We start from the raw sequence: 20,269 nt of genomic DNA, 5'->3' as shown, positions 1-20,269 counted from the left end.
CATCCCTGTGTACTGAGTGTTTTTTTCCTTTATTCCCAAACAAGTCCAGGAACAGGTAAGAAGACTTAGTTTCAGATTCCTATGCGCTGGTGACAAACAGAAAAAATAATATTCCTTGGGTCTCATGGAAAAAGAACTGTTGTTCATAAAGAGCTGTGAGCATGGGACATTTAAAATCTCCATTGCTTGGAAAGAGCCCTGGCTGCTAAATATGCCTAGAGAATTATAGAAGGGAAGGGCTTATTGAGAAAGGTGGTGAGTTGGAAGTACATACAGCCTCTGTCTACTGAGGATTGTATAAGATCTCCAAATAAATCCTACAATAAATCTTCAGTGATTTGGAAGGCAGTGGTGTTGGCCTTTCCGCTGATTGGAAGACAGTTGGTTTGAACTTTGGAAGGTTGGGGGTGGCAACAACACAAGGCAGGGGGATGATCCTTGGCTGCTTATAACCCATAATCCTTCTTTATATTCTCCCTTTGACATAAAATGCGTGCTCCCATAGCCCAAACATGATAAGGCACTAATCTTGCCTTTAATCCACCACCTCAAAACATAGAATCCATTTTTTTTTCCTTTTTTGTTTTCATTTCCATGCAATAACAGTACTTATTTTTCCACACAGGAAATGCTTGATGTGCCATTGTTATACATTTCTAGAGCTTTCATTCTGGCAACAATGATTGCAGTGCTTTATTATTTTGATCACAGCATTGCATCCCAACTTGCCCAACAAAAGGAGTTCAACTTAAGAAAACCTTCTTCATACCATTATGACTTCTCTTAGGATTTTTGGTATGCAAATTACCTCAGTATATATATATTATTTAGAACTATGTTGTAATTTTGTCAGAGTTCATGTTTAGGTTCAACTGTCACTGGCTACCCTATTCTGGAAGAGCTCTTGCTCTCCTGAAGACATCTTGATCTAACTCTTCATTATTTGTTTTCACCTCCATAAAAAATCTCTAGTGGATTCATAAATTTTCCTTTTATTGTGGCAAACTATTTTATGTGGTCTTGTTGGCATACCTCCTTCAAATGGTGTTATTCCTCAATCTCCCATGCACACAAAAAGTTTAGCTACCCTCAAACATCAGGTACCAATATATTGGAATTATCAATTGCAACTTCTGAGGGCAAAGACACAATTAAGACATTTTATAAACGAGTAACTTACAAGTACTTTGTTACAGTTGGTGCTTAGCAAGTTAGTGACAACAGTTCGGAAAAGTATGCAGAAAAATTCAACCTTAGGGCAATTATACGGAAACATGCAAGAAGCCTATGAGCAAATGCAGACCCCACTGGTTTATCAACCTCCACCTGCCTTGGTAATGGTCTTATTTTTGAGTTTGGGTGTTTCATTTTATCTAATTTTCCTCTCCCTTTATTTATTTGTCTTGTCATGTCCCAACCATTTGTGCAGGCACTTAAGGAATTGAAAGAGACCACAATTCAGTTGGATGCAAGTACTGGGAATATGGATGCCCCAGTTGATGAATCAATTTTTAATGTTGACAAGGACGTGGATGACCTGCTTCCTATTGAGGTGAAAGAACAATGATTGAGTAATTCGTTGCAATCTCTGATGGTGGTTGGCTGCCTTGTAGCAATGCCCATCATTAGAAAGATCCCAACTTCTATGATTTGGGGTTACTTTGCCTTCATGGCCATAGAGAGTTTGGCAGGAAATCAATTTTGGGAAAGGATATTGTTTCTTTTCATTGCTCCAAGCCGTAGATACAAGTATGAACTTTATTCAAACTATAATGTGATTGAATTTAATGCTTGTAATATAGTTTTCAAAGTTGATCAATGTTGAATTGATGGTTATAGAGAACTTCAGGAGTATCATGCTACATTTCTTGAAACGGTGCCTTTCAAGACAATTGCCACTTTCACCATTTTCCAGACATGTTATTTGCTGGCATGTTTTGGTATCACATGGGTGCCTATAGATGGTGTTATCTTCCCACTACTGATAATGTTGTAACTTGTTAGTCCCAGCGAGGCAGTATATCCTTCCCAAGTTTTTCAAAGGAGCACATCTTCAAGAATTGGATGCAGCAGAGTATGAAGAAGCCCCTGGAATGGCATGCAATATAACAGTGAGTGCAAGACACATATCAAACAAATTTTAAAAATATTACTCAATTCTATTTCATAAGCCCTGCAGCATGAATAGTAATAAATTGAACTGTAACATATATTGATTGCAGGAAGCTGGAATTCAGGGGTTCGGACTAGGAAGCATGGGAACAGGTGCAAATGATGGCAAAGTTTTGGATGAGATGATTACACGAAGTCGCGGTGAGGTCAAACACACATATAGTCCACGAATAACTAGCTCGATTGATTGCACACCAATTCATGGATCCGAGTCTGCATTAAGTCCCCAAATTGCAAAAGCTAAACAAATATATAGCCCCCATATAAGTGAGATCAGACAGACACATAGTCCTCACAGAGGGGAAAAACATTCGGGTATTCCCCTGGTTAGTCAAGGAAAAATATGAGTCCAAGTGCATCTGGTTTGAGGCCACATAAACCAGCTTCCAATTAGGCGTTTGGAGTCTAAATCCTCAGCCAATAATATTTCCCTTCAGTGAGCATATCTTATGTTAAATAGTACATATTTTGTTGGCTTATCATTATTTAATCATTGTGCCATAAATCACTCAGTTGTATTTTGTGTGTCTTCACAAAGAACCTCTGTCCATCTTAGAGGACAGGGTAGACCATATAGTGCGTGTAAAAAAATGTAATGGAAGTCGAGCTTGAAGTATTTCTATTTTCTTGAAGCATGAAATCTATTATGTCAGTCTTGTGGTTCTGTAGACCCTGGGTATGCCAAATAAGCATGGTGGTATTAAAGGGTCCTGTGAGTGGTTTGAGCTTCATAGAAATTCATCCTTCTTCTACCAATTGGATCTTAACCACAAAGTTTGCAGCCTTTAATGTTCCATTGAAATAAAAAAATGTGGAAATTAAACTTGACAAATGAAAGGGAAATGGTAAGGCTTACAATATTAGAACTTCTGTAAATGTTTAGCCATTACCTTTAAAAACTAACCAAGGGCAATGTCAAATGATCAAGGATATGTTGAGATGGAAATATCTATTTTTCATGACAGTAAAACATTTAGATAATGGAAATAAAGAATATGTGCATTCAAGTTAAATCAGATTTATCTTGAATGGTTGGGAAGATTTGTTATTATCTTTAATAATTTAAGTCTTGTAAAGCAAATTCAAATTCCACATTTTATTTTGACATATTTAATTTTCTTTGCAATCGTAAAACATTACAAATTTTATTCAAAATATGTGCAGTTACTATTTCAATGTTATATATCCATGCTTTCAATGAAGTTCCTCCATGATTTATCTCTGGTCTGTGTGGTCAATGGCAACAAACTTGAAGAAAAACAAGGAATATGAAGCCATATACAAGGAATATGAAGCCTGTGTGTTACGTTAATTTATGAGCAATTTTATGCTCTGCAGTATAATCTAAGAGAAAATTGGCTACAATATTCAACAGACAGGACATTATGAGTTTCTCAATTTGTGCTATTATATGCTATGGATTTTCTAACCGATATCTTGAAAACGTTGTTTGCACTTGCCATCTATGCTTGAGTTCTGCAGCGGTTTGTTACTTTCAAGCCATGCCTAATGTCATATTGTTTGTTGCAACTTTAATGTAGAGAGCTAACCAGGAAGGCGTTGGGTCATTCATAGAGGATGCTTAGGCATGATTCCAAGCTTTTGAAAATAATTGTGATTTTCATCACTAGTCATAGAACTTGATAGAAAGTTGGGATATTCATGAGGGTCAATTTATGTTTGTATGTTTACATACTTTCTTATGAATTAACTAATGCTCAGTAGCAGTAGACATTGGACAAGTATATTTGTATACTTCTGTTTTAAACTGAAACAAATCCAGGGCTAAAAGGAATGGATTGGTTGCACTAGCCATCCTTCTATAACTTTCCAACATAGGCTGGAGTAAACAGATTGTAATTTGGGTAATTTTTCTAACTGCAAATAGGAACATACTTGTGTATTGGCAGGGTGGTTACGAGGTCCCTAGAAGTGATGAATTTGAATTTTTCTTGGTTTTATATATAGTATTAGGTTTTTTCTCATGCTTTCTATGAATGACACGGGTGAATTTTATCCTACACCCACTAGGTTATCAATATGTAATTTCGGTAATTTTGATTTCAAAAGATATTTTAAAGAAATGCAATGATTTCATTTGTGTATTCAATAAACACAATATTCTAATGGAATTCCGCATTTGTGGTTTACCTATACAAATTCCATGGAGAAGTATTAGTGGTGTGACATCAATTGTCCTCAAGCAGAGGTTTTAGTTTTACTCTTTTCTGGAAGCAAATACTTTCTTCCAACATTTTTGAGTTCCATGAAAAATTTGAAAGTCCTAATAGTATTCAATTATGGGTTCAAGAGAGACATAGTATTCAATTATGGGTTAAAGAGATCCACACCAAATGATCTATCAGCCTTATCTTCACTTAGTTTAAGACTATTCCCTTGGAGAGGCTGCATGTGCCACCACTTCAAGAGCATAGTAAAGCCATGTAGAACTTAGAGAAGCTATCTTTAAGCTTTTAGTGAAGATTAGAAAAATGTCTGGGTTCAATAACGCTCAGTCGAGCATTAAGCTTCCAATAATGCTAGATTTTAACCTGGAGCACTTTTGTGATTTGGAGGAGATGCCCCCTCGTATTTGTGACACATCTTCAGTTGTGAATTGGACTATTACTAACTGTCATTTCCTTCAAAAGTTACCTGATGACTTGGGAACCTCAACTCTTTAAGAATGTTAAGGAAGGAAAGAAAGTACATTATGCTAAGTTCTCTTATGCTTTTCAAGTTTTTCTTGGATATCTACAATGTTTCAGGTAGGAAAGTACATTCTGTTAATGAAAAATTGTCTTGATAGAAAGACCCAATTTCAAATTCTAATGCTTTCAAAAAACATTGTATAACTATAATGTTTCTAAAAGGAAAGCATATTTTTTCAATTTAAGTATCATGATCCCGTATTCCAACTTATTTTTCAGGAACCCATTAGGCTTTGTAGCTTTGAATAAATCCATGTCTTTTGATAAGATCCTCTTCCAAATTAGAACGCAGTTTCCTTTTGGCAATAGCCACATACAATGTCTTGATTTTGTTATTGAGAAAATAGAGGTTGTGAAACAAGCTTGTGCCATACAAGGACTTGATTCATTGATTATGTATCAATTATGGCTCTTGATGTAACAATGTCTTGATTTTGTTGCTTGAAAATAGAGGTTATGCTTTACTATTTCACAGAATTTCTTACAATCTTTCCATAAGTATTGATTTGTAATCTCAGTCACTGAGGGATGACAGTAATGACAAAGGTAATATTCCATGGTTTGAAGTTCCCCTCTTACTAAATATTTAAATATATCACCACAATTTCACTGTTAGTTAAAGGAATTGTATTTGATTTGTAAACAATTCATTACTTGATTTATAGATTTTGATTTTTTCCCTTTTTTATTTTTTCTCAGATTTGGTATGGGATATCTTCGAAGATTTGGGTTCCCTAGTTTCCCCACCATAGCTACGAGGTTCAGATGCTATCATTAAATATTCTCGGAACGTTACAACTTTTCCAGTAAGTGTGCTTTGAAACATTGTTGTTGCTTTTCCATGGTGTTAATGCAAATAAGCACTGCAACTAGTGCCATTATTTAGATTAAGTGCCAAAATCTAGGTGGTCTTGTAATGATGGAGTGATTGTTTTCTAGCTACTAAGGCCATATGCATTTTTATCTCTTATGTTGTCCTGAGATATTCAAATTCAGAATAAGAATTGAGGTCTCGTTTCCACTGTAGATTGCGGTCAGTTTCTTGAACATAATATATTGTAGATTATCTTTTACTAATCAACTGTGGATGTGATCCCTCGCAGGAAAGGAAATTAAAAGTGACTTTGATTTCACATTGATTTTTCAAAACATCCACATAGGAAAGGAGATTCAAAGTGACACTGATTTCACACTGATTTGTCAAAATGGAGGCAAGAGAAAAGGAAACTTTGTATTCAACAATGCTCTTAATTTCATATGTACATGCACAGACATATTAGTAGAAAATATTGAAGGGTTGCCTAAGTAATATTTCCCATTCCACTACATTCTTTACAGCATGTAAATAAATAACTCAGAACAATTCATTACACTACTTGTTATTCTTTATTAATCAGTGGTTAAGATTTTGATATTAAACTGGCTAAGATTTTTCTTCCTTCTTTGAAATTGTGTGTTCTATAATGCTTCTTTTCCATTCACTATGTATAGCATATAAAGTGTGTCTAATGGAGTAGGAATATTGGAAAGTCTTGTGATCCTTGAACTATGTTACAAGGCAGAAACCCAACGGGCCAGGGTAGGGGCATCCCCACAAAGGGGTCACAAATACCAAAGTTGGTATTGGCTAGTGCCTTGAGCTAGAAAATTTCCTTTACCCTTCTATTAACAGTGAATCTGGAGAGGATTCTAATATTATCTTTATAATATTTATATCAGTTAAGATTGATGAATAAAATTCATGAGACATGAGCTAGGATGTCCTTGCAAGGTGGTTGTTGATTATTGGAAGCTATGATGGCCATTATGTCAGGCCAGGTGATCGCACTCGCTTGATCGTGAGCACGATTGTGATCAAGATGGAAGACCTCATAGTCTAGATTGATTGTTTAGCAGTGATAGTTAGTGGGCTCATTCACAAAAGCTTCTATTTCGCTAATCCTTTTTATAGAGTTGTCAGATTCAATTTCCAAAGGTTTTAATTACACTATAGAGTTGAGTTCTGAGAGAGTTGTGATTCACAGTGTTAAGTATAGCAGCTATGACACTTGAATGAAGACAAGCATAGTATAGGTATCAGACTCTGTTATAAGCTTACCTACATATTATAAGGGACTTGGTTGGCTTTTTTATAATTTTATAAACAAGTTCCATGTCGTGGAAATGTGAAAAAAAAAGCAATGATATTGCCACCATGTGGATATTGTCATATATGGTTTTATACTTCTTCAAAAAATTCTCCAAGAGTTCACAATGCTAAGATTCACTAGGACTTTACAAAGTTTTATTATTTAGTGAAAGACTCACCAAGATCTTACAAGAGTTTATAATTGAGTAAAATATTCACCATGCCTGGTGAGAGATTTGCCAAAAAATTATATATACATATTATATTATTGATAAAATCGCCTTCCATTTTTCCTATATACCATGGAGATTCGCCCATTTATTATACATATAAATTTAGGGTGGGTTCTTAAAATTTTCCCTGAGTATGTCACAACAACATTTTCAATTTCCTTATGCCCATAATCAGATGTGGAACATTCCAATGCCCTGGCAGCCTTGGCCTCCACAAAAACCTTGGCAGGGTAAGTTTCCTTACCCTGTTGCACCAAATTATCCCGCTCAAAACTTTTATTCACCACAACCCATACCACAACTTCCTGCCCAGCTAGTATCCAATCCCAACAATAAAGCCGTCAATATACTCACAATATTGGAGTGGCCACCTATCCCACTTTTCCTACCTATTGTATTGCACCACAACCTCTGCAGGAAATTTTTGTTCCTGTGCTGTAGGAATTTCCTGTGTCGTTGCAGGAAATTAAACTCAGATCAGGAAAAGTGGTGACTCAGCCTAGAAAAATTGAAGAGATTATAGAGGAAGACACTCTGGATACACCTAAAGTAGAAAACACACTAGAACCAACAGAAGAAACCATTCCAAAGTCACAAGAACCTTCCTTGTCCCATATTGTCCAGCCTCCTTTTCCAGAGAGGTTGGAGATGAAAATAAAACAACCCAAGTTCGATCTTGTGTCTGAACTAAGAAATGTATGCATTAAGATCCCGTTACTGCAATCAATTAAGGATATCCCTATTTATGCCAAAACAATGAGGGAGATATGTACCAAGAAACTAGGGAGACAGAAGAAGGAACCTTCTACAATTCAAGTAGGTGGGAAACTTGCAAGTCTTATGTCCACCAGATTTGTTACTGAGAAATATGCAGACCCTGGAATCCCTGTGGTTACTATCTTTATCAATGGGTATCCTATAAGAAACACGCTAATACATTTAAGTGTAGCCATTAATGTGATGACAATGGAGACACTATCTCACATAAGATCCTTTAACTTAATTCCTACTCCTACCATGTTAAAATTCGTAGACAGATCTATGGTAAAGCCAGAGGGTGTGTTAGAAGACATTATCATTTCATTAGATTCCTGGGAGTACCTTGCAGACTTTTATGTTCTTCAACTTAAGACTAACTTGGGAGGGCATCCTTTGATTTTGGGGAGACCTTGGTTAGCTACGACAGATGCCTACATAGGGTGTAGGTCTGGAAACATGACCATTGTTAGGCCAGGCAGTAACTCCATAAGGAAAAAATGATTCGACTGTTCTATTCCATCAGGTAGGTCTTCATTATATACATGAGGGAGAGACTGTTCAGTTCATCTCCTGATGACTGTTCATATTTCCTATTTATCTATTTACATAAATTCACCCAATCACAAGGATTAGGTGTCAACATTCCCCCCCTTAATCTAAAGGGATGTTGGTGAGTCCAAGCATCATTCTGAATTGTTCAAGCTTTTCTCTTCCAAGCGCTTTGGTGAAGATGTCTGCAATTTGCTGATTTGTGGAACAATGACGAAGATGGATTGTTTTGGCCTCAACATGATGTCGAATCAGATGATATTTAGTATTGATGTGCTTCGTTCGATCGTGGAACTTTGGGTTCTTGGCCAACTTTATTACAGAGGTATTGTCAATCATGAGTGGAGTTGATTGTACTTGTTTTACCTGCAAATCTTCAAGAATTTTCCTGAGCCACACAATTTCTTTTGTTGCTTCAGCTGCTGCCACGTATTTTGCTTCTGTTGTGGAATCTGCTGGAACTGATTGTTTGCGTGATCTCTAGGAGACAGCTCCTGATCCAAGACTCATAGCATACCCTGAATTTGATAACCCAATTTCTTTGTCTCCATCAAAGTCTGAATCAGAGTATCCAATCAAACTAAAGTCGTCCACCTGTGTATACTTGATTCCAAAGTCTTGAGTTCCCTTTAAGTACCTTAGAACTCTTTTTGCAGCAGACCAATGTCCCTCACAAGGCTTTTGCATAAACCTGGAGAGGATTCCAACAACAAACGAAATGTCTGGTCTGGTAGTAGTTAGGTAGTTGAGACTTCCTACAAGCTGTCTGTACTTTGTTGCATCCTCAAATTCTTTTCCTTCAATAGATGTGAGCTTTAAGTTTTGTTCCATTGGAGTAGTAAGAGGATTGCACTTTGTCATGCCAAACCTGTTCAATAGATCTCCAATGTATTTCTTTTGAGAAAGAAATATGGACTTTGGATGTTGGGTTACTTCAATGCCAAGATAGTAATGAACATAGCCCAAATTAGTCATTTCAAAACTTTTCCCCAATTCCTTCTTTATGGATGCAATATAGCTTTCATTTTTCCCTGTCATCAAAAGATCATCTACATATACCACAAGATATACAACTGTTTTGCCAACTTTCTTGACAAATAAAGTTGCATCATCAAGATCAAAATGTTTGAAATTGAGTTTCAAAAGATGCAAGATGCTCAGTTAGTTTTTCATACCAGGCTCGTGGTGCTTGTTTGAGGCCATACAAGGACTTCACAAGTTTGCATACTTTATGTTCATGTACTTTCACCACAAATCCTTCAGGCTGGGACATAAAAACATTCTCTTTTAGATCTCCATTCAAGAAAGTAGTTTTTACATCCATTTGATGGACTTTCCAACCATTCTGAGCTACTATTGCAAAGAGTGTCCGGATGGTAGCCCATTTTTCTGTGGGGGAAAAAGTCTCCTCATAATCGACCCCTCCCTTCTGTGCAAAACCTTTTGCCACCAGCCTAGCTTTTTGCTTGTCAAGTAAGCCATCAACTTTATACTTGTTCTTGTAGACCCACTTGCAGCTAATTGGTTTGGTTCCTAATGGAGGATCAACCAACTTCCAAGTTCCGTTCTTTATGAGGGCATCATACTCCTTTTGCATTGCTTCTTTCCATTCATCATGAGAAGCAGTTTCTTTGAAGTAAGTTGGTTCAAAATCTGTAGACAAGTTCAATTCACAATCATAAGAAACATCCATATCAACAGGTGAATTAGAGTCATCTACATCACCTCCATTTGCCGGTTTGAATTTCTGGTTCCTGTCTTTCCAACTTCATCAGGATGTACACTTTCAAGTGTCTTTGTCAGCCACTTTAGGGGACCTTTCCCAGATGGTCCAGGCTGCTCCGTTGATTGAGTTGGGATTGAATCAAGATTGAGTCTCCCAATTCTATTAATTACATCACTTAAAGCATCATCCGTTGTTGGAGTTTCATGTGGGGGAGTGTGTTCTTCAGAAGAAGATTCCACATGTTGATCTAATATAGGAATCCCCCCTTCAAGATGTGGAATCTGATTATCAAATTCTTGAAATGATTTTGCTTTTGCGAATCTATCCAAGCGATCAAGTTGCCGCTCAACAACATTGTCAGTTTTGGATGATTCAAGAAAAATTACATCTCTAGATAGAACAAACTTTTTATTTACTTCATCATAGAGACGGTATGCTTTGGAGGTGTTTGAATATCCCAGAAAGATACACTTACGACTTCTAGCACCAAGTTTGTTTCTATGTACCTTTGGTATCAAGGCATAACAGGTGGAACCAAAGACCCTGAGATGCTTTACTGAAGGAACATGTCCATACCACATTTCATATCGACTCTTGTTTCTTATAGCATTAGATGGACATCTATTCTTTATATATGCAGCACATAGAACAACATCATCCCAAAACATTATCTTTACATTTTTTAAGAAGAGCATGGATTGTACCATATTTAAGATTGTCCTATTCATTCTTTTAGCTACACCATTCTGTTGGGGATTATAAGGCACAATTGTTTGATGTTTGATCCCATGTTGGTGAAGATAGTTTTCAAATTCATTTGATGTGTATTCTTTTCCATTATCAGTGCGAATAGACCCAATATGAGATTGTGCATCATTTTCAATCCATTTATGAAAATTCTTGAATGTTTGAAAAGCATCAGATTTGTTCTTCAATAAATAAACCCAACACATGCTGGTGTAGTCATCAATAAATGTCATGATATATTTATTTCCATTTGCAGAAGGAACAAGCATTGGACCACATAAATCTGAATGAATGAGTTCAAGTTTTCTATGTACTCTTGAATGTGAATCATGAAAAGATTGTTTGCTATGCTTTCCTAGAATGCAAGCATCACATTACTTAAGTTTCCTAGGAATCGTAGGCAAACCAGCAACACCATTTTTCTTCAATAAGCGGAGACTCTCATAGTTCAAATGTCCAAATCTAGCATGCCATAATAAAATTGATGGAAGTGTACCTTCTTCATGAAGAGGGTGTGTTTTATCAACCATCACTCATGGGGGTGAAACTAAACACATCAACCTATACCCCCCTGCCAAACCCCTCTTAAAATTAGAAAATACTTATTGGGATGATGAAGAACATAATTAAGAAATTATTCACCTAGTGTGACACTATCCCAAGCCATGAGCCTTAAGGAAAATACAGAGGAAAATCTGATAAATTCTTATATTTCTAATCCTAATTTTTACAGCATTTAGAGGGGCAGTCTAGTCCTAATATAGATATCATTACTGACCTACAAAAATCTTATAAATATAGTACAATCGTTGAATTACATTCAACCCTCTTATATGCATTTCCTGCATATTCAATGACTAAATGTGGAGGTAAGGTAATTGAATTTTTTTTTCTAGAAAAACTCTAAATATAAATTCTTCCTTGACTCCTGAACAAGAGAAACAATTAATTCAGACATTGAAATACTTTTCGGATACATTTTCTTGGGAATATACAGACATGAGGGGTATTCACTAGGAAACATGCATTCATCATATCTACATAGAGGGAGATGCCAAGCCTATTAAACAACCACAAATAAGAATGAACCCCGCTTTGAGAGAAATTGTAAAAAATGAACTGCATAAATTATTAAATGTAGGGTTCATTTATCGTATTTCAGACAGCCAATGGGTATCCCCACTAGTTATCATCCCTAAAAAGAATGGTAAATGGCGAATGTGTGTAGATTATAGGGAACTAAACAAAGCTACATTAAAAGATCACTTTCCCTTGCCTTTTATAGACCAAGTGCTAGACACTTTAGCAAGGAAGAAGTATTTTTATTTCCTAGATGGGTTCAGTGGGTAAAATCAAATTAAGATAGCTCCAGAGGACCAAGAGAAGATGACATTCACATGTCCCTGAGGAACCTATGCATATAAGGTACTACCATTTGGTTTATGCAACGCACCAGCCACATTTCAAAGGGTGATACTTGGTATTTTCTCTAATTTTTTGCATGATTGCGTAGAGGTTTACATGAACGATTTTACAGTATTGGGCGATACTTTTGAAGAAGCTTTACATAATCTTAGGAGAGTTTTGTAGAGATGTAGAGAAACTAATATTTCATTGAGTAATGATTTTTTTTATAATTATGACTGAGGTTATTGTTTTGGGTGATCATGTTTTTGCTGCAGGAATTAAAGTTGATCCTGCTAAGATCGAAGTAATTGAAAATCTGCTCCCACCAACTAGTCAAAAGGGAGTTCGGAGTTTTCTTGGACATGCAGGCTACTACAAAAGATTTGTTGAGAATTTTACAAAGGTAGCCTCGCCATTGTTTAAATTATTGACTAAAGAATCTGAATTTCATTGGAGTGATGAGTGTCAAGCTGCATTTGATACACTTAAGGAAAAAATTTCTTCAGCACCTGTCTTGAGAGGTCCAGATTGGAAATTGCCCTTTCATATTTCCACTAATGCCTTTGATTCAGCTATAGGAGCAGTATTCGGCCAAAAGGAAAATCTCATAACCCATGCTATCTATTTTGTATTTTGTTAGTAAAAATTTAACTCCTGCATAACTGAATTACACTGTAACTGAGAAAGAGTTCCTTGCTGTAATTTATGTTATTAATAAGTTTAGACATTACATCACTAGTTACGAAGTTTTTGTACATACTGATCATTCTTCTATTCGATATCTCATGAACAAACCAGTCACTAATGGTAGGATTACTAGGTGGATTTTACTGCTGCAAGAATTTGACATCACAGTATTGGATAGACCGGGAAAAGAAAATCAGGTAGCTGATTTCCTATATAGGCTCAACCATGCAGGTGAGGATATTCCTGTTAATGATAGTTTTCGCAATGAGAATTTGTTTGCTATTTCTATCAAAATACCTTGGTTTGCAGACATGGCCAATTACCTTGCTACAAGAAAGTTACCACCCTACTTCTCATCTAGTCATAAAAAGAGAATTATTAGAAAAAGTTATTATTACCCTTGGTTAAAAGGAGACCTCTTTTTCACGAGGCCTGATTTGATTATTCACAGTTGTCTCAGAGAGGAAGACATATATGATATCTTGAGAGCTTATCACGATGAACCCTGTGGAGGACATTTTGCCGATAAGCGGACATCCTATAAGATCCTCTGCTTAGGTTACTACTGGCCAACTCTTTTCAAGGATGCAAAGGAGTATGTTCATAAATGTGGCAGTTGCTAGAGAATAGGGCGACTTGTTCAACCGGATGAAATTCCTTTGCAACCATAAATTCTCATAGAACCAATCGAGATGTGGGCTCTTGATTTTGTAGGTCCCATCAATCCTATGTCCAAAGGTAAGAACTATATTTTAGTTTGTACTGATTATGTTACAAAGTGTGTGGAAGTGAGGGCACTACCTAGAGAAACAGAGAAGGCGATGGTAGAATTATATATATATATATATATATATATATATATATATATATATATATATATATATATATATCTATATATATATATATATATATATATATATATATATATATATATATATATATATATATATATATATATATATATATATCTATATATATATATATATATATATATATATATATATATATTTGTCTTTTTTTTCTCTAATATTTTTGTAAGATTTGGGGTACCGAGGGAAATTGTTATTGATCAGGGTACTCAGTTTATGTCAAATATTGTGCACGAAATTGTACAGAAATATCAAATTACTCATCGGAAGTCCACCCCTTACCATCCACAGGCCAATGGGTAGCTAGAATAAAAAAATATGGTGTTGGAGGCAATCCTGACTAAGACATTACAATTACATAATAAGGATTGGTCTAATCGACTTCCCGAGGCATTGTGGGACTACAGGATCACATGGAGAAACACCACTGGCTTCTCTCCGTATGAATTGGTGTATGGAAAACAAGTTTTACTGCCAATTGAATTTCAAATCAGAACTTTTAAGATGGCAATAGATTTGGGCATAAACTTTTATGAAGCACAACAGAAGATAATCCTGCAACTTAATGAGTTGGATGAGATTAGGCAGGATGCTTCTCAGCATATTGATCTAATCTGACAACAACGAGCTAAATGGCACAACAAATAAATTAAGAAAAAGTAGTTCAAAGAGGGAGACTGGGAATTGCTGTTTGATTCGAAATTTAAGAATTTTAAAGGGAAATTTAACACACATTGGCTTGGCCCCTATGAAATTGAGAAAGTTTTTGATAATGGATTTGTTTAGGTTAAAACAATTGATGATGGAAATGTTACCTTCTTGGTGAATGGGCACATAATCAAACTATATCAGAAGCCCCAATCTAAGGAGGAATTTGTGGAAGAGATTGTGAAGAAGAAAGAGCTGGAAATGGTGGAGAAGGGAATCATTCCTTTCACTACCTCTTCTTGATTTTCTACCATAATAAACTAACCTTACTTTGTTCCTTCTTGTGCTTGTTAAACCATGAGAGGAATGCTGATTGGGTATAGGTTTATTCCTTTTTCTGGCCCTAATGGAATAATCACGGAAAAGGAGCCTCCTTGGAGTCTTCTTTTTTAGTATTTCAGACTCTCTAAAATTGAAATATGGCGTGCATGAACTGACCTGGGCTCGTTAAAATCATAGGACAGTAGATTCTTCAGGATCCTCAAAATAAATTCTGCCTTTTAGTTAATTTTTGGTTTTCTCACATTGGAATGATGTGGGATCTCTTATGGCCCTCCTTCCAACAATATTGGCCCATCAACATCAACAAATTATCTGGGTTCAATATTAGATACTTTTGATGCCTTGAAGCTTGTACACCTTAATGACAGGCTATCTCGTTAGCAACAATGGAGATTCATCATGGCTCCTTGACTTCTGGATCCTACAGGGGGTTTGACAATAGCTCATACATTCACACATGATAGGATGCATCAGAGGTACCTTGGTCCTCACTTTCATTAATGGTGATGGAAGTCACATTTGTTAACAACTGACCTTAAATGGCTGGCAATCCAACATGATTGCTACACATTCGACCTCATCACCCATATTCATATGCAATAAACTATACAAGAAAAAGGGGAGAGCATGGTTTCCTATAGAGTATTTCCTGTAGAAAGGTTCAGCAATTGCATTCCCCGCAACAAATCACTTATTTCCTGAAGAACAAATTTCTAGTAGAACATTATCCTAAAGAAATCAGCAAGTATTGATCGTCTTCATTATTAGTTGAGGCCATGTAATTACATGATCTTGCATATGATATGGTCAAAGTGGTTTATCATTCCAAAGCAAGTGCAACCGTCACCTAAGGTACTTGACCGTTGTATGGTAAGATTGAGTAGGTACGTTTGACATCAGAATACTTAAGGTAAAAAGGTAATGGTACGAAAATTTCGAATTTTCATGAATACAAGTCATGGCCACCCTCGCAGAATAAGGTAGCTATGAGCCCTTGTGTCGTAATGTGAGTTCCCATTCCCAATTATTATTTTGATGTGTACATCAGTTATCTTCCCAACATTCATCCCATAGAACGAATCATGATGGAAATCATGATCACATTCTGCATCATTCGAAGTTGCCTTATTACCCTACACCTTTCCTAAATTAAAACATTATTGTTCTTATCGGGTTTTGAATTATCTCGCTTGCTCATAGAGGCATATCAACGAACTGATCGAACTTTGCTCTCTCCCACTCCTAGGTACTATTGAAAATGCAGTCTACTATTAGGTTTGAATATCAGGGTCCTGAATTACTAGATGCTTACACACAGAGTAAGATAAGGTTGGAGAAGGCAGGATGGTTTCCTCTGTTCTTAAAGTTTAGCGGGTATAATTCAGAGGTAACGAAGTCCTTTGCTCTAAACCTAAATGGCGACAGGGCACAGGTGGGTAATATTAAGTTCAGATTGACTGAGGGGCTGGTAGCCCAAGCTTGTGGAATTCCACAGGAAGGAGAGCATTGGTTTAAAAACAATGATTCAACAAGGATATTTTCACACCCTTCCTCAAAAAAGAGCATGCAAACCTGGACTAGAGCAAGGGGATTCTGCAAGATTATCTTAGAAGTAAGTATTGATGTCTCTTATTTCTCTTGCAAAAGTATATCATCTGTGAAGGTCAATTTGGGTTAGCTTTCTTGTTTCATATTCGTCTCCTTGACCATTTATGAGAAAAACCCTTGAATTTACCATATTATCTTAAGATGTCTTTGTTGAATATGGTTGCTTTTGCCAAGGGGAGGGCATCACATATAGAGGAGAACCTCTATCATCACAGTCTTGTCAAAATTATCGTGACAGAGGTTTTGAAGAAACAAAATAGAACATGGGAAGATTTTTTAGTAGATAATTATTTTGTGGATGACGAGAAAGACCCTAATTTTCTAGACACTGAAGAGGTGGAACCATCAGAGAAGTCGAGAAAGAAACCCCAGACCCATGGTCAGCTAACAGAGGAGGTTAAGAAAGATGAGGAGGTGGTGGTAGTCGGGGAAACTGTGGGGAAGAATCCTAAGCCATCAAAGGGTACCTCTGCTCCTGTTAGGCATTTTACGAGAAGCCATGTAATGAAGCTAGAGATAAAGGAAACTACAGAGGAGGGGGTACAATAAATTAAAACTGAGAAGAACGATAAGAATCCCCGAGACTTGTCTAAGGGGAAGTGAGTAAAAATTGAGTCAGCTGCGTTTGTTGACAAAGAAGAGTTGGAGGTTGCGTTTGTCCAAGACCCACAACTATAGGAATGTGGGGATAAAATAGTGGAAGGTTACAAAGAGTAGGAGGAACCAATTCCGCCTCAGTCCTCTCAAGGGTGGCATGGGGATGAGGAAACCTCTAAGAAAAAGAAGTCCCTAAAGGAGATGGAGGAAGCTATCATTGAGCTCAATATGTCTCAACGGGTTCTTTGGAAGGAAAACGAAAATCTAAAGGAGAACAACCTACACTTGCAGAAGGAAATGGAGGAGTGGAAAACGAAGCATCAGAAGGCATGCTGAATCATGAACAAAAACCAGGTTTAGATCGAGCACTTTCAGAAGGAGAAAGAAGAATATCGAAGTAAGGTTCAGAAAGCTGAGCCCAACAGGGCGCACTCGGATCACCTAGATGTAGTAGCTGCAGAATAGGGCAAAGAATGAATTTTCCTTCAGATTTGCAACATTTTTGCTTGCATAGGGGACATGCAAGGAGCTAGGTGTGGGGGAGATGTTGATTCCTGATTTTGTCCATTTTTTATAATGTTTCTAAGGCCTTGCTTCCCCTCTTTTGAACTCTTTTTGACCCTTCATGACTCTCTTTTTTCCATATTCTATGTGTTTTGACCAAAAGGGTGTTGTGAGCTTTAAGGTATGCAAATCATTTTAAAAAGTATCATTTCGTTTTATTCTTGAGTATTTTTTAAGTTAAATGATAGCTAATCGAATTATCTACAATTTCAAGAATCTTGACCAGATCCTATGCAAACCAATCATCTTCCAAAGCAGTTCAGTGATTTCCTCTAGACAACCCGTGATTTCCTGTAGAGTCGACGAGTTCCTATAGATATGTTGATTTTGTGTAACTTCTCTAATTTCTTGCAGCGATCTCGATGGTTGAGTATGTTCCGGCCAGCCTTGAGGAGAACAAAAACATGGGTTTTGTCAAGAAATCTGTTTACATGGATGTTGTCCTATTGGCTGCCTCAAAACTGCCACTGAAACCACCCAAATCTTCATACCTCTCACAGATGGCCGTATTGGGAAACAACTCCAGCAACTCAATGAGATCAGTTTGATCCATGCTTTCAGTCATGGATCAAATTCAACATGTTTATTTTTATTGTCTTTTCCAGTTATTGTTAGCAAATAGTTGCAGTATGTTAGTTTTCCTAATTCGGGCAAGTTTATGTCTTTGCACTTGTATAAATACTTTTATGTTTCATTTACAAAGGGGGATGATATACCAGACTTTTATATTACTGTAATACTTGTTCGGATTAATATAAAGTTCCATGTTTTTCTGATCTTGTTGTGTAAACTCCTTTACCAGTTGAAGGGGTTGCGAGTAAGGGAGGGCCCCCTTTACTCACAACTCCAGTATTTGTAGATTTGTGTTCTTTTAATTACTTTCATGAATTGTTAGAGTTATTACACAGTCTTTGTTTCTCTTCTCTAATTTGTAGAAGCACATGTATAATGGTTAAATGGTGAAGTTTATTTGATGAATATGTTTTGGGTTATTTGATCAAGATCTAATTTATGTTGCGAAATGCTGAATGATTTAATTGTTGTTTGATTGATCCATCATCTTTTTTTATTAGCATCAACAATTTTGGGTGGTGTAGAGGGATGATTAAATCCACTCCATAGCCTTCGCTGCTAAGTGTTGATGAGGGAAATATATATTGAAGCTATGTGTGTGAGGTTTTGTTTATAAGAACACTTAAAGTATTAGTTTGCATATATTTTGCGCAACATCTCATAAGGTTACCTACCCTAGTTGATGTTTTATGTCTGTCAAATTATAAGCCTATAATTTGCCAAAACAAGCATCTTCATCTAGGGTTGGAGCCCTATATATATTGTACTTGATTTATTATAAAGAAGAAATTAATAAAAGCTTTCATTCTTATTGTTCTTTTTGTGTTCCAAATATAAGTGATCTAAGTGGTAAAAATAACAATTCAAAAGAAATACTGATTCACCCCCCCTCTTAGTATTTCCAACATCGGGATCCGAAATGAATGGGGAGGACATGTCAACGGCGACATTTTTGTGAATTCAACTTTTCGGACCCCCCCTTGGTTAAACATCGGGGGGGGGGGGGGTCCGAAATGTTCCCCAAGCCGTTGATCTGGGCGGGGAACATCCCGACGGTCCAAAATAGCATAATTATTACAACAAATGACAAAATGTCAAATCAAACTTTATAAAAGGATTTAATAAGTTGCTAATTAATGTTTAAACTAATTAACAACTAATTAATAAGTATACAACAGTTACAACATTAGCTAGGAGGTTGAATCATATCATAGTAGCCTCTCGTCACATGTTTATCCTGGTTGGCCGATTACTTGGGTAGATGTGGGAGGAAGTTGTTAATATATATATATATATATATATATATATATATATATATATATATAGATATATTCAACTAATTTTTTCTAATAACAGTAATGGAAATTTGATATTAAGAAAAATTCTATAGCGAGATTGTCGCCAATACATTAGTTGATTACATTAAAATTTCATACAAGTTTAGAAATAACTATAGCCTCATCAATATTGTCACTTATAATATATACTTGAATATTAACTTGCCTAATAGATGTCATGTATTTAGATGAATACACTCTCCAAAAGACCAACAAGACCATACGAAACTTACAATAACTAAGTTCTAGAGTTATCCTCTACTGCATCAGGTGCATTCAAATATAATTATATTACATTAACTATACCTTCCTTATCTATAATGGAGAAGATATGAAGGGACACAAATTTAAATATTTCTCATAGATCATCCAGTTCCTAGTGAAGATCATCTTCCTCATCCTCTAATCACCTCTGTTGATTTTTTTCTTCCATCAATAATCCCATTGCTATTAGGACAACAAAAAAATAAATTTAGTTTGGTACAAAAAAGTTGTTGGTTTTCCTACAATCTAACCATTCATTGCTAAAACTATTCCATTGCAACACCCGCACATGAAATTCTTGAATCCCAAGTTTTCCACACTATAAATTCACTAATGAGTGTCCAACTA

At 36.2% G+C, this 20,269-nt stretch overlaps 1 pseudogene; it reads left to right on the top strand.

The window, feature by feature from the left end:
* The first annotated feature begins 628 nt into the window (after positions 1 to 628).
* Positions 629 to 17,135, top strand: LOC149181876 (putative boron transporter 2; annotated as a pseudogene).
* The last annotated feature ends 3,134 nt before the right edge of the window (positions 17,136 to 20,269 follow it).

The sequence above is a fragment of the Pinus tabuliformis genome, chromosome 3_2 (genome assembly GCF_031772625.1).
Source record: "Pinus tabuliformis cultivar Carrire ecotype Pingquan chromosome 3_2, CPIR1, whole genome shotgun sequence".
NCBI classification, from domain to species: Eukaryota; Viridiplantae; Streptophyta; class Pinopsida; order Pinales; family Pinaceae; genus Pinus; species Pinus tabuliformis.
Note: the sequence above shows the minus strand (reverse complement) of the source record. Positions and strands in the feature narration are given on the sequence as shown.